Source organism: Pseudorca crassidens, unplaced genomic scaffold, assembly GCF_039906515.1.
Source record: "Pseudorca crassidens isolate mPseCra1 unplaced genomic scaffold, mPseCra1.hap1 Scaffold_65, whole genome shotgun sequence".
Taxonomy (NCBI): Eukaryota; Metazoa; Chordata; class Mammalia; order Artiodactyla; family Delphinidae; genus Pseudorca; species Pseudorca crassidens.
The window spans coordinates 269945-293815 of NW_027136317.1; the positions used below are offsets into that span (position 1 = coordinate 269945).

The 23871-nt window shown below is 43.6% G+C and overlaps 2 long non-coding RNA genes across 3 annotated transcripts in view; both read left to right on the top strand.

Moving 5' to 3' along the window:
• LOC137218248 (uncharacterized) overlaps positions 1-7100 on the top strand; it is a 218062-nt gene extending 210962 nt beyond the window's left edge. Inside the window, exon 3 of the long non-coding RNA XR_010940572.1 lies at positions 7016-7100. This is a non-coding gene — a long non-coding RNA (uncharacterized lncRNA). The remainder of the gene's footprint in view (positions 1-7015) is intronic.
• A 14117-nt stretch (positions 7101-21217) lies between these two features.
• The window catches only part of LOC137218247 (uncharacterized), a 908768-nt gene continuing 906114 nt past the window's right edge, over positions 21218-23871 (top strand). For both annotated transcript variants that reach the window (XR_010940570.1, XR_010940571.1), the window contains exon 1: positions 21218-21313. This is a non-coding gene — a long non-coding RNA (uncharacterized lncRNA). The remainder of the gene's footprint in view (positions 21314-23871) is intronic.

A 23871-nucleotide genomic window follows, 5' to 3' on the forward strand; every position in this document is an offset into this window, starting at 1 on the left:
TCTCATTGGTTCTCCCTATTCCTGTTCATTTTCCGCAGAAATTGCACACTGGGCCAAACAGGAGGTTAAAGGCGTTGACTCTCCAAGAGGGGAGAGTGTTAGTAAAGCGTCTGGAATGTTGCACCCGAGTACCAGGGGACAAAAACTGAGACACATTTGAACACGTTTCCCGATCACATGGTGGATCATACTCTGGGTTCCACATGCATGTTTTAGCTGAAGGAAGAATCCCTTGCACCGGGATAGTTGGGACCCATGGAATGGGTACCATGCAATATGACTTCAAAGGGTCTGCATTTGCTCACTGAACCTCAACAATCCTATCACTGCTGCGTTTATGCCACTGTACACACGCTTGATTCTCTTTCGGAGACATATAAATCCATAGGTTTTAAGATTCTTACTAGTCAGGTATATTCTTATGCATTTAATATGGCGTGTTGAATCCACTTCGTTGAGAAAGGAGTACCTCTTCTCTATTACATATTTGGATAATGGAACGGCATCTGTGCTAATTTCAATCTCTGGTTTTATGCAGCAACCCAACCCACCTTTCCCCTTAAGCAAGCATAAGTTGGTTTTCTACATTTGAAACCCTGTTCTATTTTGTAATTCAGTTCCTGTGTGGACAAGTTTACATTCCGTGTATTAGTGATATCTTATAATGTTTCTTTTTCTGTGTGATTTATTTCACTTAGAATCATCGTACCTGAATCTACTCATTATGCTGCTAAGGGCCTGATGACATAGATTTCATTGCTGAGTGATATTGCATTGTACGTAAGTACCACAACTTCTTTATCCATTTCTCGCTTTCTGCGATATTGAACTTGTACCGTAAACGAGGTTCTTGTAAGCAGAGCCGTCCCAAACTTTGAGTGGCTGTGTCTTTTTGATTTTAATTTCCCTAAGCTCTAGGACCATAAGTGGAAGTGCCCTAGGCTCTGTTGCTTTGTTTTTTAGATGTTTCAGGAAACACCATACACTTCTCCAGAGTGGCTGTTGACAATTTACATCCTGCCCATCAGCATAACAAGGCTCCCAGTTCTCCATGGCCAGTCCTGCCTTTCTGGATTTTACACTTTTTTCAGATGGCCCTTTTGACCGGGGGGCAGTGAGACTTCATTGTAGTGCAGATTTCCTTTGCAACCTTGCTTGGTTGGCCAAAAAGGGTGTATGCTTTTTTTCTTGAATATATTCAGGAAAAAACGCATACGCCCTTTTGGCCAAGTGCATCGTTGTGGACGTTCTGCCTCTTTTCCTATGCTTTACATGCAATTCCAGTCTACCTCCTGAAATCGGTTTCCTGCAATTCTGCCCCGCTTTCAAGTACTCTTGGCTGCCTTACTTCAATATATTTTTGGACGATAGCTGTCATTTATAACTCTGCAGGTTTGTGAATTACAGTGCCCCTGAGCTCCTTTCTTCAACTCGTTTTCTTGTGAGCTGGCCGCAACACCGAAGGATTGCTTCAGGCCCTAGTGTGGTTCCGGCATGGCACACTGAGCCTTTGGTTAATTCCACTTCCTGCTGGGAAATGAGAGTTAAATTTGCCCGTCCAGACACCTCCAGCTACTCTCTCATTGGTTCTCCCTATTCCTGTTCATTTTCCGCAGAAATTGCAAACTGGGCCAAACAGGAGGTTAAAGGCACTGACTCTCCAAGTGGGGAGAGTGTTAGTAAAGCGTCTGGAATATTGCACCCGAGTACCAGGGGACGAAAACTGAGACACATTTGAACACGTTTCCCGATCACACGGTGGATCATACTCTGGGTTCCACATGCACGTTTTAGCTGAAGGAAGAATCCCTTAAACCTGGAGAGTTGAGAACGATGGAATGGGTACCATGAAATATGAATTCAAAGGGTCTGCATATGCTCACCGAACCTCACCAATCCTATCACTGCTGCTTTTATGTCGCTGTACACACACTGGATTCTCTTTTGGAGAGATATAAATCCATAGGTTTTAAGATTCTTACTAGTCAGGTATATTCTTAGGCGTTTAATATGGGGTGTTGAGTCCACTTCGTTGAGGAAGCAGTAGCTCTTCTCTATTACATATTTGGCTTATGGAAAGGTATCTGTGCTAATTTCAATCTCTGGTTTTATGCAGCACCCCAACTCACCTTTCCCCTTAAGCAAGCATAAGTTGGTTTTCTACATTTGAGACCCTATTCTGTTTTGTAATTCAGTTCCTGTGTAGCCAAGTTTACATTCCGTGTATTAGTGATACCTTATGATGTTTCTTTTTCTCTGTGACTTATTTCACTTAGAATCATCGTACCTGAATCCACTCATTATGCTGCTACTGGCCTGATGACATAGATTTCATTGCTGAGTGATATTGCATTGTACGTAAGTACCACAACTTCTTTATCCATTTTTCGCTTTCTGCGATATTGAACTTGTACCGTAAACGAGGTTCTTGTAAACAGAGCCATCCCAAACTTTGGGGTGGCTGTGTCTTTTTGATTTTAATTTCCCTAAGCTATAGGACCATAAGTGGAAGTGCCCTAGGCTCTGTTGCTTTGTTTTTTAGATGTTTCAGGAAACACCATACACTTCTCCAGAGTGGCTGTTGGCAATTTACATCCCGCCCATCAGCATAAGAAGGCTCGCAGTTCTCCATGGCCTGTCCTGCCTTTCTGGATTTTACACTTTTTTCAGATGGCCCTTTTGATCGGGGGGCAGTGAGACTTCATTGTAGTGCAGATTTCCTTTGCAAGCTTGCTTGGTTGGCCAAAAAGGGCGTATGCGTTTTTTCCTGAATATATTCAGGAAAAAACGCATACGCCCTTTTTGGCCAAGTGCATCATTGTGGACGTTCTGCCTCTTTTCCTATGCTTTACATGCAATTCCAGTCTACCTCCTGAAATCGGTTTCCTGCAATTCTGCCCTGCTTTCAATTCCTCTTGGCAGCCTTACTTCAATATATTTTTGGACGATAGCTGTCATTTAGAACTCTGCAGGTTTGTGAATGACAGTGCCCCTGAGCTCCTTTCTTCAACTCGCTTTCTTGTGAGCTGGCCGCAACACCGCAGGATTGCTTCAGGCCCTAGTGTGGTTTCGGCATGGCTCGCTGAGCCTTTGGTTAATTTCTCTTCCTGGTGGGAAATGAGAGTAAAATTTGCCCGTCCAGACAGCTCCCGCTACTCTCTCATTGGTTCTGCCTATTCCTGTTCCTTTTCCACAGAAATTTCAAACTGGGCCAAACAGGAGGTTAAAGGCACTGACTCTCCAAGTGGGGAGAATGTTAGTAAAGCGTCTGGAATGTTGCACCCGAGTACCAGGGGACGAAAACTGAGACACATTTGAACACGTTTCCCGATCACATTGTGGATCATACTCTGGGTTCCACATGCATGTTTTAGCTGAAGGAAGAATCCCTTAAACCTGGAGAGTTGAGAACCATGGAATGGGTACCATGCAATATGACTTCAAAGGGTCTGCATTTGCTCACCGAACTTCACCAATCCTATCACTGCTGCGTTTATGCCGCTGTACACACGCTTGATTCTCTTTCGGAGACATATAAATCCATAGGTTTTAAGATTCTTACTAGTCAGGTATATTCTTAGGCGTTTAATATGGGGTGTTGAGTCCACTTCGTTGAGCAAGCAGTAGCTCTTGTCTATTATATATTTGGCTTATGGAAAGGTATCTGTGCTAATTTCAATCTCTGGTTTTATGCAGCACCCCAACTCACCTTTCCCCTTAAGTAAGCATAAGTTGGTTTTCTACATTTGAGACCCTATTCTGTTTTGTAATTAAGTTCCTGTGTAGCCAAGTTTACATTCCGTGTATTAGTGATATCTTATGATGTTTCTTTTTCTGTGTGACTTATTTCACTTAGAATCATCGTACCTGAATCCACTCATTATGCTGCTACTTGCCTGATGACATAGATTTCATTGCTGAGTGATATTGCATTGTACGTAAGTACCACAACTTCTTTATCCATTTTTCGCTTTCTGCGATATTGAACTTGTACCGTAAACGAGGTTCTTGTAAACAGAGCCGTCCCAAACTTTGGGGTGGCTGTGTCTTTTTGATTTTAATTTCCCTAAGCTATAGGACCATAAGTGGAAGTGCCCTAGGCTCTGTTGCTTTGTTTTTTAGATGTTTCAGGAAACACCATACACTTCTCCAGAGTGGCTATTGGCAATTTACATCCCGCCCATCAGTCTAACTAGGCTCCCAGTTCTCCATGGCCTGTCCTGCCTTTCTGGATTTTACACTTTTTTCAGATGGCTCTTTTGACCGGGGGGCAGTGAGACTTCATTGTAGTGCAGATTTCCTTTGCAAGCTTGCTTGGTTGGCCAAAAAGGGCGTATGCGTTTTTTCCTGAATATATTCAGGAAAAAACGCATACGCCCTTTTTGGCCAAGTGCATCATTGTGGACGTTCTGCCTCTTTTCCTATGCTTTACATGCAATTCCAGTCTACCTCCTGAAATCGGTTTCCTGCAATTCTGCCCCGCTTTCAAGTCCTCTTGGCAGCTTACTTCAATATATTTTTGGACGATAGCTGTCATTTAGAACTCTGCAGGTTTGTGAATGACAGTGCCCCTGAGCTCCTTTCTTCAACTCGCTTTCTTGTGAGCTGGCCGCAACACCGCAGGATTGCTTCAGGCCCTAGTGTGGTTTCGGCATGGCTCGCTGAGCCTTTGGTTAATTCCTCTTCCTGGTGGGAAATGAGAGTTAAATTTGCCCGTCCAGACACCTCCAGCTAGTCTCTCATTGGTTCTCCCTATTCCTGTTCATTTTCCGCAGAAATTGCAAACTGGACCAAACAGGAGGTTAAAGGCACTGACTCTCCAAGTGGGGAGAGTGTTAGTAAAGCGTCTGGAATGTTGCCCCCGAGTACCAGGGGACGAAAACTGAGACACATTTGAACACATTTCCCGATCACACGGTGGATCATATGCTGGGTTCCACATGCATGTTTTAGCTGAAGGAAGAATCCCTTAAACCTGGAGAGTTGAGAACCATGGAATGGGTACCATGCAATATGACTTCAAAGGGTCTGCATTTGCTCACCGAACCTCACCAATCCTATCACTGCTGCGTTTATGCCGCTGTACACACGCTGGATTCTCTTTCGGAGACATATAAATCCATAGGTTTTAAGATTCTTACTAGTCAGGTATATTCTTAGGCGTTTAATATGGGGTGTTGAGTCCACTTCGTTGAGCAAGCAGTAGCTCTTGTCTATTACATATTTGGCTTATGGAAAGGTATCTGTGCTAATTTCAATCTCTGGTTTTATGCAGCACCCCAACTCACCTTTCTCCTTAAGCAAGCATAAGTTGGTTTTCTACATTTGAGGCCCTATTCTGTTTTGTAATTCAGTTCCTGTGTAGCCAAGTTTACATTCCTTGTATTAGTGATACCTTATGATGTTTCTTTTTCTGTGTGACTTATTTCACTTAGAATCATCGTACCTGAATCCACTCATTATGCTGCTACTGGCCTGATGACATAGATTTCATTGCTGAGTGATATTGCATTGTACGTAAGTACCACAACTTCTTTATCCATTTTTCGCTTTCTGCGATATTGAACTTGTACCGTAAACGAGGTTCTTGTAAACAGAGCCGTCCCAAACTTTGGGGTGGCTGTGTCTTTTTTATTTTAATTTCCCTAAGCTATAGGACCATAAGTGGAAGTGCCCTAGGCTCTGTTGCTTTGTTTTTTAGATGTTTCAGGAAACACCATACACTTCTCCAGAGTGGCTGTTGGCAATTTACATCCCGCCCATCAGTCTAAATAGGCTCCCAGTTCTCCATGGCCTGACCTGCCTTTCTGGATTTTACACTTTTTTCAGATGGCCCTTTTGACCGGGGGGCAGTGAGACTTCATTGTAGTGCAGATTTCCTTTGCAAGCTTGCTTGGTTGGCCAAAAAGTGCGTATGCGTTTTTTCCTGAATATATTCAGTAAGAAACGCATACGCCCTTTTTGGCCAAGTGCATCATTGTGGACGTTCTGCCTCTTTTCCTATGCTTTACATGCAATTCCAGTCTACCTCCTGAAATCGGTTTCCTGCAATTCTGACCCGCTTTCAAGTCCTCTTGGCAGCCTTACTTCAATATATTTTTGGACGATAGCTGTCATTTATAACTCTGCAGGTTTGTGAATTACAGTGCCCCTGAGCTCCTTTCTTCAACTCGCTTTCTTGTGAGCTGGCCGCAACACCGCAGGATTGCTTCTGGCCCTAGTGTGGTTCCGGCATGGCTCGCTGAGCCTTTGGTTAATTCCTCTTCCTGGTGGGAAATGAGAGTTAAATTTGCCCGTCCAGACACCTCCAGCTAGTCTCTCATTGGTTCTCCCTATTCCTGTTCATTTTCTGCAGAAATTGCAAACTGGGCCAAACAGGAGGTTAAAGGCACTGACTCTCCAAGTGGGGAGAGTGTTAGTAAAGCGTCTGGAATGTTGCACCCGAGAACCAAGGGACGAAAACTGAGACACATTTCAACACATTTCCCGATCACACGGTGGATCATAGTCTGGGTTCCACATGCATGTTTTAGCTGAAGGAAGAATCCCTTAAACCCGGAGAGTTGAGAACCATGGCATGGGTACCATGCAATATGACTTCAAAGGGTCTGCATTTGCTCACCGAACCTCACCAATCCTATCACTGCTGCGTTTATGCCGCTGTACACACGCTTGATTCTCTTTCGGAGACATATAAATCCATAGGTTTTAAGATTCTTACTAGTCAGGTATATTCTTAGGCATTTAACATGGGGTGTTGAGTCCACTTCGTTGAGCAAGCAGTAGCTCTTGTCTATTATATATTTGGCTTATGGAAATGTATCTGTGCTAATTTCAATCTCTGGTTTTATGCAGCACCCCAACTCACCTTTCCCCTTAAGCATGCATAAGTTGGTTTTCTACATTTGAGGCCCTATTCTGTTTTGTACTTCAGTTCCTGTGTAGCCAAGTTTACATTCCATGTATTAGTGATATCTTATGATGTTTCTTTTTCTGTGTGACTTATTTCACTTAGAATCATCGTACCTGAATCCACTCATTATGCTGCTACGGGCCTGATGAAATAGATTTCATTGCTGAGTGATATTTCATTGTACATAAGTACCACAACTTCTTTATCCATTTTTCGCTTTCTGCGATATTGAACTTGTACCGTAAACGAGGTTCTTGTAAACAGAGCCGTCCCAAACTTTGGGGTGGCTGTGTCTTTTTAATTTTAATTTCCCTAAGCTATAGGACCATAAGTGGAAGTGCCCTAGGCTCTGTTGCTTTGTTTTTTAGATGTTTCAGGAAACACCATACACTTCTCCAGAGTGGCTGTTGGCAATTTACATCCCGCCCATCAGTCTAAATAGGTTGCCAGTTCTCCATGGCCTGACCTGCCTTTCTGGATTTTACACTTTTTTCAGATGGCCCTTTTGACCGGGGGGCAGTGAGACTTCATTGTAGTGCAGATTTCCTTTGCAAGCTTGCTTGGTTGGCCAAAAAGGGCTTATCTGTTTTTTCCTGAATATTCAGGAAAAAACGCATACGCCCTTTTTGGCCAAGTGCATCATTGTGGACGTTCTGCCTCTTTTCCTATGCTTTACATGCAATTCCAGTCTACCTCCTGAAATCGGTTTCCTGCAATTCTGCCCCACTTTCAAGTCCTCTTGGCAGGCTTACTTCAATATATTTTTGGACGATAGCTGTCATTTATAACACTGCAGGTTTGTGAATTACAGTGCCCCTGAGCTCCTTTCTTCTACTCGCTTTCTTGTGACCTGGCTGCAACACCGCAGGATTGCTTCAGGCCCTAGTGTGGTTCCGGCATGGCTCGCTGAGCCTTTGGTTAATTCCTCTTCCTGGTGGGAAATGAGAGTTAAATTTTCCCGTCCAGACACCTCCAGCTAGTCTCTCATTGGTTCTCCCTATTCCTGTTCATTTTCCGCAGAAATTGCAAACTGGGCCAAACAGGAGGTTAAAGGCACTGACTCTCCAAGTGGGGAGAGTGTTAGTAAAGCGTCTGGAATGTTGCACCCGAGTACCAGGGGACGAAAACTGAGACACATTTGAACACGTTTCCCGATCACACGGTGGATCATACTCTGGGTTCCACATGCATGTTTTAGCTGAAGGAAGAATCCCTTAAACCTGGAGAGTTGAGAACCATGGAATGGGTACCATGCAATATGACTTCAAAGGGTCTGCATTTGCTCACCGAACCTAACCAATCCTATCACTGCTGCGTTTATGCCGCTGTACACACGCTGGATTCTCTTTCGGAGACATATAAATCCATAGGTTTTAAGATTCTTACTAGTCAGGTATATTCTTAGGCGTTTAATATGGGGTGTTGAGTCCACTTCGTTGAGCAAGCAGTAGCTCTTGTCTATTACATATTTGGCTTATGGAAAGGTATCTGGGCTAATTTCAATCTCTGGTTTTATGCAGCACCCCAACTCACCTTTCCCCTTAAGCAAGCATAAGTTGGTTTTCTACATTTGAGACCCTATTCTGTTTTGTAATTCAATTCCTGTGTAGCCAAGTTTACATTCCGTGTATTAGTGATATCTTATGATGTTTCATTTTCTGTGTGACTTATTTCACTTAGAGTCATCGTACCTGAATCCACTCATTATGCTGCTACTGGCCTGATGACATAGATTTCATTGCTGAGTGATATTGCATTGTACATAAGTACCACAACTTCTTTATCCATTTATCGCCTTCTGTGATATTGAACTTGTACCGTACACGAGGTTCTTGTAAACAGAGCCGTCCCAAACTTTGGGGTGGCTGTGTCTTTTTGATTTTAATTTCCCTAAGCTATAGGACCATAAGTGGAAGTGCCCTAGGCTCTGTTGCTTTGTTTTTTAGATGTTTCAGGAAACACCATACACTTCTCCAGAGTGGCTGTTGGCAATTTACATCCCGCCCATCAGCATAACAAGGCTCCCAGTTCTCCATGGCCTGTCCTGCCTTTCTGGATTTTACACTTTTTTCAGGTGGCCCTTTTGACCGGGGGGCAGTGAGACTTCATTGTAGTGCAGATTTCCTTTGCAAGCTTGCTTGGTTGGCCAAAAAGTGCGTATGCGTTTTTTCCAGAATATATTCAGGAAAAAACGCATACGCCCTTTTTGACCAAGTGCATCAATGTGGACGTTCTGCCTCTTTTCCTATGCTTTACATGCAATTCCAGTCTACCTCCTGAAATCGGTTTCCTGCAATTCTGCCCCGCTTTCAAGTCTTCTTGGCAGCCTTACTTCAATATATTTTTGGACGATAGCTGTCATTTATAACTCTGCAGGTTTGTGAATTACAGTGCCCCTGAGCTCCTTTCTTCAACTCGCTTTCTTGTGAGCTGGCCGCAACACCGCAGGATTGCTTCTGGCCCTAGTGCGGCTCTGGCATGGCTCGCTGAGCCTTTGGTTAATTCCTCTTCCTGGTGGGAAATGAGAGTTAAATTTGCCCGTCCAGACACCTCCAGCTAGTCTCTCATTGGTTCTCCCTATTCCTGTTCATTTTCCGCAGAAATTGCAAACTGGGCCAAACAGGAGGTTAAAGGCACTGACTCTCCAAGTGGGGAGAGTGTTAGTAAAGCGTCTGGAATGTTGCCCCCGAGTACCAGGGGACGAAAACTGAGACACATTTGAACACGTTTCCCGATCATACGGTGGATCATACTCTGGGTTCCTCATGCATGTTTTAGCTGAAGGAAGAATCCCTTAAACCTGGAGATTTGAGAACCATGGAATAGGTACCATGCAATATGACTTCAAAGGGTCTGCATTTGCTCACCGAACCTCACCAATCCTATCACTGCTGCGTTTATGCCGCTGTGCACACGCTTGATTCTCTTTCGGAGACATATAAATCCATAGGTTTTAAGATTCTTACTAGTCAGGTATATTCTTAGGCGTTTAATATGGGGTGTTGAGTCCACTTCGTTGAGCAAGCAGTAGCTCTTGTCTATTACATATTTGGCATATGCAGCAGTATCTGTGCTAATTTCAATCTCTGGTTTTATGCAGCACCCCAACTCACCTTTCCCCTTAAGCAAGCATAAGTTGTTTTTCTACATTTGAGACCCTGTTCTGTTTTGTAATTCAGTTCATGTGTAGCCAAGGTTACATTCCATGTATTAGAGATATCTTATGATGTTTCTTTTTCTGTGTGACTTATTTCACTTAGAATCATCGTACCTGAATCCACTCATTATGCTGGTACTGCCTTGATGCCATAGATTTCATTGCTGAGTGATATTGCGTTGTACGTTAGTACCACAGCTTCTTTATCCATTTATCGCCTTCTGTGTTATTGAACTTGTACTGTAAACGAGGTTCTTGTAAACAGAGCCGTCCCAAACTTTGGGGTGGCTGTGTCTTTTTGATTTTAATTTCCCTAAGCTATAGGACCATAAGTGGAAGTACCCTAGGCTCTGTTGGTTTGTTTTTTAGATGTTTCAGGAAACACCATACACTTCTCCAGAGTGGCTGTTGGCAATTTACATCCCGCCCTTCAGCATAACAAGGCTCCCAGTTCTCCATGGCCTGTCCTGACTTTCTGGATTTTACACTTTATTCAGATGGCCCTTTTGACCGGGGGGCAGTGGGAATTCATTGTAGTGCAGATTTCCTTTGCAAGCTTGCTTGGTTGGCCAAAAAGGGCGTATGCGTTTTTTCCTGAATATATTCAGGAAAAAACGCATACGCCCTTTTTGGCCAAGTGCATCATTGTGGACGTTCTGCCTCTTTTCCTATGCTTTACATGCAATTCCAGTCTACCTCCTGAAATCGGTTTCCTGCAATTCTGCCCCGCTTTCAAGTCCTCTTGGCAGCCATACTTCAATATATTTTTGGACGATAGCTGTCATTTATAACTCTGCAGTTTTGTGAATTAAAGTGCCCCTGAGCTCCTTTCTTCAACTCGCTTTCTTGTGAGCTAGCCGCAACACCGCAGGATTGCTTCAGGCCCTAGTGTGGTTCCGGCATGGCTCACTGAGCCTTTGGTTAATTCCTCTTCCTGGTGGGAAATGAGAGTTAAATTTGCCCGTCCAGACACCTCCAGCTACTCTCTCATTGGTTCTCCCTATTCCTGTTCATTTTCCGCAGAAATTGCAAACTGGGCCAAACAGGAGGTTAAAGGCACTGACTCTCCAAGTGGGGAGAGTGTTAGTAAAGCGTCTGGAATGTTGCACCTGAGTACCAGGGGACGAAAACTGAGACACATTTGAACACGTTTCCCGATCACATGGTGGATCATACTCTGGGTTCCACATGCATGTTTTAGCTGAAGGAAGAATCCCTTAAACCTGGAGAGTTGAGAACCATGGAATGGGTACCATGCAATATGACTTCAAAGGGTCTGCATTTGCTCACCGAACCTCACCAATCCTATTACTGCTGCGTTTATGCCGCTGTACACACGCTTGATTCTCTTTCGGAGACATATAAATCCATATGTTTTAAGATTCATACTAGTCAGGTATATTCTTAGGGGTTTAATATGTGGTGTTGAGTCCACTTCGCTGAGCAAGCAGTAGCTCTTGTCTATTACATATTTGGCTTATGGAAAGGTATCTGTGCTAATTTCAATCTCTGGTTTTATGCAGCACCCCAACTCACCTTTCCCCTTAAGCAAGAATAAGTTGGTTTTCTACATTTGAGACACTATTCTGTTTTGTAATTCAGTTCCTGTGTAGCCAAGTTTACATTCCGTGTATTAGTGATATCTTATGATGTTTCTTTTTCTGTGTGACTTATTTCACTTAGAACCATCCTACCTGAATCCACTCATTATCCTGCTATGGGCCTGATGACATAGATTTCATTGCTGAGTGATATTGCATTGTACGTTAGTACCACAACTTCTTTATCCATTTTTCACTTTCTGTGATATTGAACTTGTACCGTAAATGAGGTTCTTGTAAACAGAGCTGTCCCAAACTTTGGGGTGGCTGTGTCTTTTTGATTTTAATTTCCCTAATCTATAGGACCATAAGTGGAAGTGCCCTAGGCTCTGTTGCTTTGTTTTTTAGATGTTTCAGGAAACACCATTCACTTCTCCGGAGTGGCTTTTGGCAATTTACATCCCGCCCATCAGCCTAACTAGACTCCCAGTTCTCCATGGCCTGTCCTGCCTTTCTGGATTTTACAATTTTTTCAGATGGCCCTTTTGACCGGGGGGCAGTGAGACTTCATTGTAGTGCAGATTTCCTTTGCAAGCTTGCTTGTTTGGCCAAAAAGGGCGTATGCGTTTTTTCCTGAATATATTCAAGAAAAAATGCGTACGCACTTTTTGGCCAAGTGCATCATTGTGGACGTTCTGCCTCTTTTCCTATGCTTTACATGCAATTCCAGTCTACCTCCTGAAATCGGTTTCCTGCAATTCTGCCCCGCTTTCAAGTCCTCTTGGCAGCCTTACTTCAATATATTTTTGGACGATAGCTGTCATTTATAACTCTGCAGGTTTGTGAATTACAGTGCCCCTGAGCTCCTTTCTTCAACTCGCTTTCTTGTGAGCTGGCCGCAACACTGCAGGATTGCTTCAGTCCCTAGTGTGGTACTGGCATGGCACGCTGAGCCTTTGGTTAATTCCTCTTCCGGGTGGGAAATGAGAGTTAAATTTGCCCGTCCAGACACCTCCAGCTAGTCTCTCATTGGTTCTCTGTATTCCTGTTCATTTTCTGCAGAAATTGCAAACTGGGCCGAACAGGATGTTAAAGGCACTGACTCTCCAAGTGGGGAGAGTGTTAGTAAAGCGTCTGGAATGTTACACCCGCGTACCAGGGGACGAAAACCGAGACACATTTGAACACGTTTCCCGATCACACGGTGGATCATACTCTGGGTTCCACATGCATGTTTTAGCTGAAGGAAGAATCCCTTAAACCTGGAGAGTTGAGACCCATGGAATGGGTACCATGCAATATGACTTCAAAGGGTCTGCATTTGCTCACCAAACCTCACCAATCCTATCACTGCTGCGTTTATGCCGCTGTACACACGCTTGATTCTCTTTCGGAGACATATAAATCCATAGGTTTTAAGATTCTTACTAGTCAGGTATATTCTTAGGCGTTTAATATGGGGTGTTGAGTCCACTTCGTTGAGCAAGCAGTAGCTCTTGTCTATTACATATTTGGCTTATGGAAAGGTATCTGTGCTAATTTCAATCTCTGGTTTTATGCAGCACCCCAACTCACGTTTCCCCTTAAGCAAGCATAAGTTGTTTTTCTACATTTGAGACCCTATTCTGTTTTGTAATTCAGTTCCTGTGTAGCCAAGTTTACATTCTGTGTATTAATGATATCTTATGATGTTTCTTTTTCTGTGTGACTTATTTCACTTAGAATCATCGTACCTGAATCCACTCATTATCCTGCTATGGGCCTGATGACATAGATTTCATTGCTGAGTGATATTGCATTGTACGTAAGTACCACAACTTCTTTATCCATTTTTCGCTTTCTGCGATATTGAACTTGTACCGTAAACGAGGTTCTTGTAAACAGAGCCGTCCCAAACTTTGGGGTGGCTGTGTCTTTTTGCTTTTAATTTCCCTAAGCTATAGGACCATAAGTGGAAGTGCCCTAGGCTCTCTTGCTTTGTTTTTTAGATGTTTCAGAAAACACCATACACTTCTCCAGAGTGGCTGTTGGCAATTTACATCCCGCCCATCAGCCTAACTAGGCTCCCAGTTCTCCATGGCCTGTCCTGACTTTCTGGATTTTACATTTTTTTCAGATGGCCATTTTGACCGGGGGGCAGTGAGACTTCATTGTAGTGCAGATTTCCTTTGAAAGCTTGCTTGGTTGGCCAAAAAGTGCGTATGCGTTTTTTCCTGAATATATTCAGGAATAAACGCATACGCCCTTTTTGGCCAAGTGCATCATTGTGGTTGTTCTGCCTCTTTTCCTATGCTTTACATGCAATTCCAGTCTACCTCCTGAAATCGGTTTCCTGCAATTCTGCCCCGCTTTCAAGTCCTCTTGGCAGCCTTACTTCAATATATTTTTGGACGATAGCTGTCATTTATAACTCTGCAGGTTTGTGAAATACAGTGACCCTGAGCTCCTTTCTTCAACTCGCTTTCATGTGAGCTGGCCGCAACACCGCAGGATTGCTTCAGGTCCTAGTGTGGTTCCGGCACGGCACACTGAGCCTTTGGTTAATTCCTCTTCCTGGTTGGAAATGAGAGTTAAATTTGCCCGTCCAGACACCTCCAGCTAGTCTCTCATTGGTTCTCCTTATTCCTGTTCATTTTCCGCAGAAATTGCAAACTCGGCCAAACAGGAGGTTAAAGGCACTGACTCTCCAAGTGGGGAGAGTGTTAGTAAAGCGTCTGGAATGTTGCACCCGAGTACCAGGGGACGAAAACTGAGACACATTTGAACACGTTTCCCGATCACACGGTGGATCATACTCTGGGTTCCACATGCATGTTTAGCTGAAGGAAGAATCCCTTAACCCTGGAGAGTTGAGACCCATGGAATGGGTACCATGCAATATGACTTCAAAGGGTCTGCATTTGCTCACCGAACCTCACCAATCCTATCACTGCTGCGTTTATGCCGCTGTACACACGCTTGATTCTCTTTTGGAGACATATAAATCCATAGGTTTTAAGATTCTTACTAGTCAGGTATATTCTTAGGCGTTTAATATGGGATGTTGTGTCCTTTTCTTTGAGCAAGGAGTAGCTCTTGTCTATTATATATTAGGCTAATGGAACGGTATCTGTGCTAATTTCAATCTCTGGTTTTATGCAGCACCCCAACTCACCTTTCCCCTTAAGCAAGCATAAGTTGTTTTTCTACATTTGAGACCCTGTTCTGTTTTGTAATTCAGTTCCTGTGTAGCCAAGTTTACATTCCGTGTATCAGTGATATCTTATGATGTTTCTTTTTCTGTGTGACTTATTTCACTTAGAATCATTGTACCTGAATCCACTCATTATCCTGCTATGGGCCTGATGACATAGATTTCATTGCTGAGTGATATTGCATTGTACGTTAGTACCACAACTTCTTTATCCATTTTTCACGTTCTGTGATATTGAACTTGTACCGTAAATGAGGTTCTTGTAAACAGAGCCGTCCCAAACTTTGAGGTGGCTGTGTCTTTTTGATTTTAATTTCCCTAATCTATAGGACCATAAGTGGAAGTGCCCTAGGCTCTGTTGCTTTTGTTTTTTAGATGTTTCAGGAAACACCATACACTTCTCCAGAGTGGCTGTTGGCAATTTACATCCCGCCCATCAGCCTAACTAGGCTCCCAGTTCTCCATGGCCTGTCCTGCCTTTCTGGATTTTACACTTTTTTCAGGTGACCCTTTTGACCGGGGGGCAGTGACACTTCATTGTAGTGCAGATTTCCTTTGCAAGCTTGCTTGGTTGGCCAAAAAGGGCGTATGCATTTTTTCCTGAATATATTCAGGAAAAAACGCATACGCCCTTTTTGACCAAGTGCATCATTGTGGACGTTCTGCCTCTTTTCCTATGCTTTACATGCAATTCCAGTCTACCTCCTGAAATCGGTTTCCTGCAATTCTGCCCCACTTTCAAGTCCTCTTGGCAGCCTTACTTCGATATATTTTTGGACGATAGCTGTCATTTATAACTCTGCAGGTTTGTGAATTACAGTGCCCCTGAGCTCCTTTCTTCAACTCGTTTTCTTGTGAGCTGGCCGCAACACCGCAGGATTGTTTCTGGCCCTAGTGTGGTTCCGGCATGGCTCTCTGAGCCTTTGGTTAATTCCTCTTCCGGGTGGGAAATGAGAGTTAAATTTGCCCGTCCAGACACCTCCAGCTAGTCTCTCATTGGTTCTTCCTATTCCTGTTCATTTTCTGCAGAAATTGCAAACTGGGCCAAACAGGAGGTTAAAGGCACTGACTCTCCAAGTGGGGAGAGTGTTAGTAAAGCGTCTGGAATGTTGCACCCGAGAACCAAGGGACGATAACTGAGACACATTTCAACACATTTCCCGATCTCATGGTGGCTCATACTCTGGGTTCCACATGCATGTTTTAGCTGAAGGAAGAATCCCTTAAACCTGGAGAGTTGAGAACCATGGAATGGGTACCATGCAATATGACTTCAAAGGGTCTGCATTTGCTCACCGAACCTAACCAATGCTATCACTGCTGCGTTTATGCCGCTGTACACACGCTTGATTCTCTTTCGGAGACATATAAATCCATAGGTTTTAAGATTCTTACTAGTCAGGTATATTCTTAGGCATTTAACATGGGGTGTTGAGTCCACTTCGTTGAGCAAGCAGTAGCTCTTGTCTATTACATATTTGGCTTATGGTAATGTATCTGTGCTAATTTCAATCTCTGGTTTTATGCAGCACCCCAACTCACCTTTCCCCTTAAGCAAGCATAAGTTGGTTTTCTACATTTGAGACCCTATTCTGTTTTGTAATTAAGTTCCTGTGTAGCCAAGTTTACATTCCATGTATTAGTGATATCTTATGATGTTTCTTTTTCTGTGTGACTTATTTCACTTAGAATCTTCGTACCTGAATCCACTCATTATGCTGCTACGGGCCTGATGACATAGATTTCATTGCTGAGTGATATTGCATTGTACGTTAGTACCACAACTTCTTTATCCATTTTTCGCCTTCTGTGATATTGAACTTGTACCGTACACGAGGTTCTTGTAAACAGAGCCGTCCCAAACTTTGGGGTGGCTGTGTCTTTTTGATTTTAATTTCCCTAAGCTATAGGACCATAAGTGGAAGTGCCCTAGGCTCTGTTGCTTTGTTTTTTAGATGTTTCAGGAAACACCATACACTTCTCCAGAGTGGCTGTTGGCAATTTACATCCCGCCCATCAGTCTAAATAGGCTCCCCGTTCTCCATGGCCTGACCTGCCTTTCTGGATTTTACACTTTTTTCAGAGGGCCCTTTTGACCGGGGGGCAGTGAGACTTCATTGTAGTGCAGATTTCCTTTGCAAGCTTGCTTGGTTGGCCAAAAAGTGCGTATGCGTTTTTTCCTGAATATATTCAGTAAAAAACGCATACGCCCTTTTTGACCAAGTGCATCATTGTGGACGTTCTGCCTCTTTTCCTTTGCTTTACATGCAATTCCAGTCTACCTCCTGAAATCGGTTTCCTGCAATTCTGACCCGCTTTCAAGTCCTCTTGGCAGCCTTACTTCAAGATATTTTTGGACGATAGCTGTCATTTATAACTCTGCAGGTTTGTGAATTACAGTGCCCCTGAGCTCCTTTCTTCAACTCGCTTTCTTGTGAGCTGGCCGCAACACCGCAGGATTGCTTCTGGCCCTAGTGTGGTTCCGGCATGGCTCGCTGAGCCTTTGGTTAATTCCTCTTCCTGGTGGGAAATGAGAGTTAAATTTGCCCGTCCAGACACCTCCAGCTAGTCTCTCATTGGTTCTCCCTATTCCTGTTCATTTTCTGCAGAAATTGCAAACTGGGCCAAACAGGAGGTTAAAGGCACTGACTCTCCAAGTGGGGAGAGTGTTAGTAAAGCGTCTGGAATGTTGCACCCGAGAACCAAGGGACGAAAACTGAGACACATTTCAACACATTTCCCGATCACATGGTGGCTCATAATCTGGGTTCCACATGCATGTTTTAGCTGAAGGAAGAATCCCTTAAACCCGGAGAGTTGAGAACCATGGAATGGGTACCATGCAATATGACTTCAAAGGGTCTGCATTTGCTCACCGAACCTCACCAATCCTATCACGGCTGCGTTTATGCCGCTGTACACACGCTTGATTCTCTTTCAGAGACATATAAATCCATAGGTTTTAAGATTCTTACTAGTCAGGTATATTCTTAGGCGTTTAATATGGGGTGTTGGGTCCACTTCGTTGAGCAAGCAGTAGCTCTTGTCTATTACATATTTGGCTTATGGAAAGGTATCTGTGCTAATTTCAATCTCTGGTTTTATGCAGCACCCCAACTCACCTTTTCCCTTAAGCAGGCATAAGTTGGTTTTCTACATTTGAGACCCTATTCTGTTTTGTAATTCAGTTCCTGTGTAGCCAAGTTTACATTCCGTGTATCAGTGATATCTTATGATGTTTCTTTTTCTGTGTGACTTATTTCACTTAGAATCATCGTACCTGAATCCACTGATTATCCTGCTATGGGCCTGATGACATAGATTTCATTGCTGAGTGATATTGCATTGTACGTTACTACCACAACTTCTTTATCCATTTTTCGCCTTCTGTGATATTGAACTTGTACCGAAAATGAGGTTCTTGTAAACAGAGCCATCCCAAACTTTGGGGTGGCTGTGTCTTTTTGATTTTAATTTCCCTAAGCTATAGGACCATAAGTGGAAGTGCCCTAGGCTCTGTTGCTTTGTTTTTTAGATGTTTCAGGAAACACAATACACTTCTCCAGAGTGGCTGTTGGCAATTTACATCCCGCCCATCAGCATAAGAAGGCTCCCAGTTCTCCATGGCCTGTCCTGCCTTTCTGGATTTTACACTTTTTTTAGGTGGCCCTTTTGACCGGGGGGCAGTGAGACTTCATTGTAGTGCAGATTTCCTTTGCAAGCTTGCTTGGTTGGCCAAAAAGAGCGTATGCGTTTTTTCCTGAATATATTCAGGAAAAAACGCATACGCTCTTTTTGGCCAAGTGCATCATTGTGGACGTTCTGCCTCTTTTCCTATGCTTTACATGCAATTCCAGTCTACCTCCTGAAATCGGTTTCCTGCAATTCTGCCCCACATACAAGTCCTCTTGGCATCCTTACTTCAATATAATTTTGGACGATAGCTGTCATTTATAACTCTGCAGTTTTGTGAATTACAGTGTCCCTGAGCTCCTTTCTTCAACTCGCTTTCTTGTGAGCTGGCCGCAACACTGCAGGATTGCTTCAGGCCCTAGTGTGGTTCCGGCATGGCTCGCTGAGCCTTTGGTTAATTCCTCTTCCTGGTGGGAAATGAGAGTTAAATTTGCCCGTCCAGACACCTCCAGCTAGTCTCTCATTGGTTCTCCCTATTCCTGTTCATTTTCCGCAGAAATTGCAAACTGGGCCAAACAGGAGGTTAAAGGCACTGACTCTCCAAGTGTGTAGAGTGTTAGTAAAGCGTCTGGAAAGCTGCACCGAGTACCAGGGGACGAAAAATGAGATACATTTAAAAACGTTTCCCGATCATACGGTGGATCATACTCTGGGTTCCACATGCATGTTTAGCTGAAGGAAGAATCCCTTAAACCTGGAGAGTTGAGAACCATGGAATGGGTACCATGCAATATGACTTCAAAGGGTATGCATTTGCTCACCGTACCTCACCAATCCTATCACTGCTGCGCTTATGCCGCTGTACACACGCTGGATTCTCTTTCGGAGACATATAAATCCATAGGTTTTAAGATTCTTACTAGTCAGGTATATTCTTAGGCGTTTAATATGGGATGTTGTGTCCTTTTCTTTGAGCAAGGAGTAGCTCTTGTCTATTACATATTTGGCTTATGGAACGGTATCTGTGTTAATTTCAATCTCTGGTTTTATGCAGCACCCCAACTCACCTTTCCCCTTAAGCAAGCATAAGTTGGTTTTCTACATTTGAGACCCTGTTCTGTTTTGTAATTCAGTTCCTGTGTAGCCAAGGTTACATTCCATATATTAGTGATATCTTATGATGTTTCTTTTTCTGTGTGACTTATTTCCCTTAGAATCATCGTACCTGAATCCACTCATTATGCTGCTACTGGCTTGATGACATAGATTTCATTGCTGAGTGATATTGCGTTGTACGTAAGTACCACAGATTCTTTATCCATTTTTCGCTTTCTGCGATATTGAACTTGTACCGTAAACGAGGTGCTTGTAAACAGAGCCGTCCCAAACTTTGGGGTGTCTGTGTCTTTTTGATTTTAATTTCCCTAATCTATAGCACCATAAGTGGAAGTGCCCTAGGCTCTGTTGCTTTGTTTTTTAGATGTTTCAGGAAACACCATACACTTCTCCAGAGTGGTTGTTGGCAATTTACATCCCGCCCATCAGCATAAGAAGGCTCCCAGTTCTCCATGGCCTGTCCTGCCTTTCTGGATTTTACACTTCTTTCAGATGGCCCTTTTGACTGGGGAGCAGTGAGACTTCATTGTAGTGCAGATTTCCTTTGCAAGCTTGCTTGGTTGGCCAAAAAGGGCGTATGCGTTTTTTCCTGAGTATATTCAGGAAAAAACGCATACGCCCTTTTTGGACAAGTGCATCATTGTGGACGTTCTGCCTCTTTTCCTATGCTTTACATGCAATTCCAGTCTACCTCCTGAAATCGCTTTCCTGCAATTCTGCCCCACTTTCAAGTCCTCTTGGCAGCCTTACTTCAATATATTTTTGTATGATAGCTGTCATTGATAACTCTGCAGGTTTGTGAAATACAGTGCCCCTGAGCTCCTTTCTTCAACTTGCTTTCTTGTGAGCTGGCCGCAACACCGCAGGATTGCTTCAGGCCCTAGTGTGGTTCCGGCACGGCACGCTGAGCCTTTGGTTAATTCCTCTTCCGGGTGGGAAATGAGAGTTAAATTTGCCCGTCCAGACACCTCCAGCTAGTCTCTCATTGGTTCTCCCTATTCCTGTTCATTTTCTGCAGAAATTGCCAACTGGGCCGAACAGGATGTTAAAGGCACTGACTCTCCAAGTGGGGAGAGTGTTAGTAAAGCGTCTGGAATGTTACACCTGAGTACCAGGGGACGAAAACCGAGACACATTTGAACACGTTTCCCGATCACACGGTGGATCATACTCTGGGTTCCACATGCATGTTTTAGCTGAAGGAAGAATCCCTTAATCCTGGAGAGTTGAGAACCATGGAATGGGTACCATGTAATATGACTTCAAAGGGTCTGCATTTGCTCACCGAACCTCACCAATCCTATCACTGTTGCGTTTATGCCGCTGTACACACGCTTGATTCTCTTTCGGAGACATATAAATCCATAGGTTTTAAGATTCTTACTAGTCAGGTATATTCTTAGGCGTTTAATATGGGGTGTTGAGTCCACTTCGTTGAGCAAGCAGTAGCTCTTGTCTATTACATATTTGGCATATGGAAATGTATCTGTGCTAATTTCAATCTCTGGTTTTATACAGCACCCCAACTCACGTTTCCCCTTAAGCAAGCATAAGTTCGTTTTCTACATTTGAGACCCTGTTCTGTTTTGTAATTCAGTTCCTGTGTAGCCAAGTTTATATTCCGTGTATTAGTGATATCTTATGATGTTTCTTTTTCTGTCTGACTTATTTCACTTAGAATCATCGTACCTGAATCCACTAATTATGCTGCTACGTGCCTGATGACATATATTTCATTGCTGAGTGATATTGCATTTTACGTAAGTACCACAACTTCTTTATCCATTTTTCGCTTTCTGCGATATTGAACTTGTACCGTACATGAGGTTCTTGTAAACAGAGACGTCCCAAACTTTGGGGTGGCTGTGTCTTTTTGATTTTAATTTCCCTAATCTATAGGACTATAAGTGGAAGTGCCCTAGGCTCTGTTGCTTTGTTTTTTAGATGTTTCAGGAAACACCATACACTTCTCCAGAGTGGCTGTTGGCAATTTACATCCCGCCCATCAGCATAAGAAGCCTCCCAGTTCTCCATGGCCTGTCCTGCCTTTGTGGATTTTACACGTTTTTCAGATGGCCCTTTTGACCGGGGGGCAGTGAGACTTCATTGTAGTGCAGATTTCCTTTGCAAGCTTGCTTGGATGGCCAAAATGGGCGTATGCGTTTTTTCCTGAATATATTCAGGAAAAAACGCATACGCCCTTTTTGCCCCAGTGCATCATTGTGGACGTTCTGCCTCTTTTCCTATGCTTTACATGCAATTCCAGTCTACCTCCTGAAATCGGTTTCCTGCAATTTTGCCCCGCTTTCAAGTCCTCTTGGCAGCCTTACTTCAATATATTTTTGGAAGATAGCTGTCATTTATAACTCTGCAGGTTTGTGAATTACAGTGCCCCTGAGCTCCTTTCTTCAACTCGCTTTCTTGTGAGCTGGCCGCAACACCGCAGGATTGCTTAAGGCCCTAGTGTGGTACCAGCATGGCTCGCTGAGCCTTTGGTTAATTCCTCTTCCTGGTGGGAAATGAGAGTTAAATTTGCCCGTCCAGACACCTCCAGCTAGTCTCTAATTGGTTCTCCGTATTCCTGTTCATTTTCTGCAGAAATTGCAAACTGGGCCAAACAGGAGTTTAAAGGCACTGACTCTCCAAGTGGGGAGAGTGTTAGTAAAGCGTCTGGAATGTTGCACCCGAGTACCAAGGGACGAAAACTGAGACACATTTCAACACATTTCCCGATCACACGGTGGCTCATACTCTGGGTTCCACATGCATGTTTTAGCTGAAGGAAGAATCCCTTAAACCTGGAGAGTTGAGAACCATGGAATAGGTACCATGCAATATGACTTCAAAGGGTCTGCATTTGCTCACCGAACCTCACCAATCCTATAACTGCTGCGCTTATGCCGCTGTACACACGCTTGATTCTCTTTCGGAGACATATAAATCCATAGGTTTTAAGATTCTTACTAGTCAGGTATATTCTTAGGCGTTTAATATGGGGTGTTGAGTCCACTTCGTTGAGCAAGGAGTAGCTCTTGTCTATTACATATTTGGCTTATGGAAAGGTATCTGTGCTAATTTCAATCTCTGGTTTTATGCAGCACCCCAACTCACCTTTCCCCTTAAGCAAGCATAAGTTGGTTTTCTACATTTGAGACCCTATTCTGTTTTGTAATGCAGTTCCTGTGTAGCCATGTTTACATTCCGTGTATTAGTGATATCTTATGATGCTTCTTTTTTTGTGTGAATTATTTCACTTAGAATCATTGTACCTGAATACACTCATTATGCTGCTACTGGCCTGATGACATAGATTTCATTGCTGAGTGATATTGCATTGTACGTAAGTACCACAACCTCTTTATCCATTTTTCGCTTTCTGCGATATTGAACTTGTACCGTAAACGAGGTTCTTGTAAACAGAGCCGTCCCAAACTTTGGGGTGACTGTGTCTTTTTGATTTTAATTTCCCTAATCTATAGGACCATAACTGGAAGTGCCCTAGGCTCTGTTGCTTTGTGTTTTAGATGTTTCAGGAAACACCATACACTTCTCCAGAGTGGCTGTTGGCAATTTACATCCCGCCCATCAGCATAACAAGGCTCCCAGTTCTCCATGGCCTGTCCTGCCTTTCTTGATTTTACACGTTTTTCAGATGGCCCTTTTGACCGGGGGGCAGTGAGACTTCATTGTAGTGCAGATTTCCTTTGCAAGCTTGCTTGGTTGGCCAAAAAGGGCGTATGCGTTTTTTCCTGAATATATTCAGGAAAAAACGCATACGCCCTTTTTGGCCAAGTGCATCATTGTGGACGTTCTGCCTCTTTTCCTATGCTTTACATGCAATTCCAGTCTACCTCCTGAAATCGGTTTCCTGCAATTCTGCCCCGCTTTCAAGTCCTCTTGGCAGCCTTACTTCAATATATTTTTGGACGATAGCTGTCATTTATAACTCTGCAGGTTTGTGAATAACAGTGCCCCTGAGCTCCTTTCTTCAACTCGCTTTCTTGTGAGCTGGCCGCAACACCGCAGGATTGCTTCAGGCCCTAGTGTGGTTCCGGCATGGCTCGCTGAGCCTTTGGTTAATTCCTCTTCCTGGTGGGAAATGAGAGTTAAATTTGCCCGTCCAGACAGCTCCAGCTACTCTCTCATTGGTTCTCCCTATTCCTGTTCATTTTCCGCAGAAATTGCAAACTGGGCCAAACAGGAGGTTAAAGGCACTGACTCTCCAAGTGGGGAGAGTGTTAGTAAAGCGTCTGGAATGTTGCACCCGAGTACCAGGGGACGAAAACTGAGACACATTTGAACACGTTTCCCGATCACA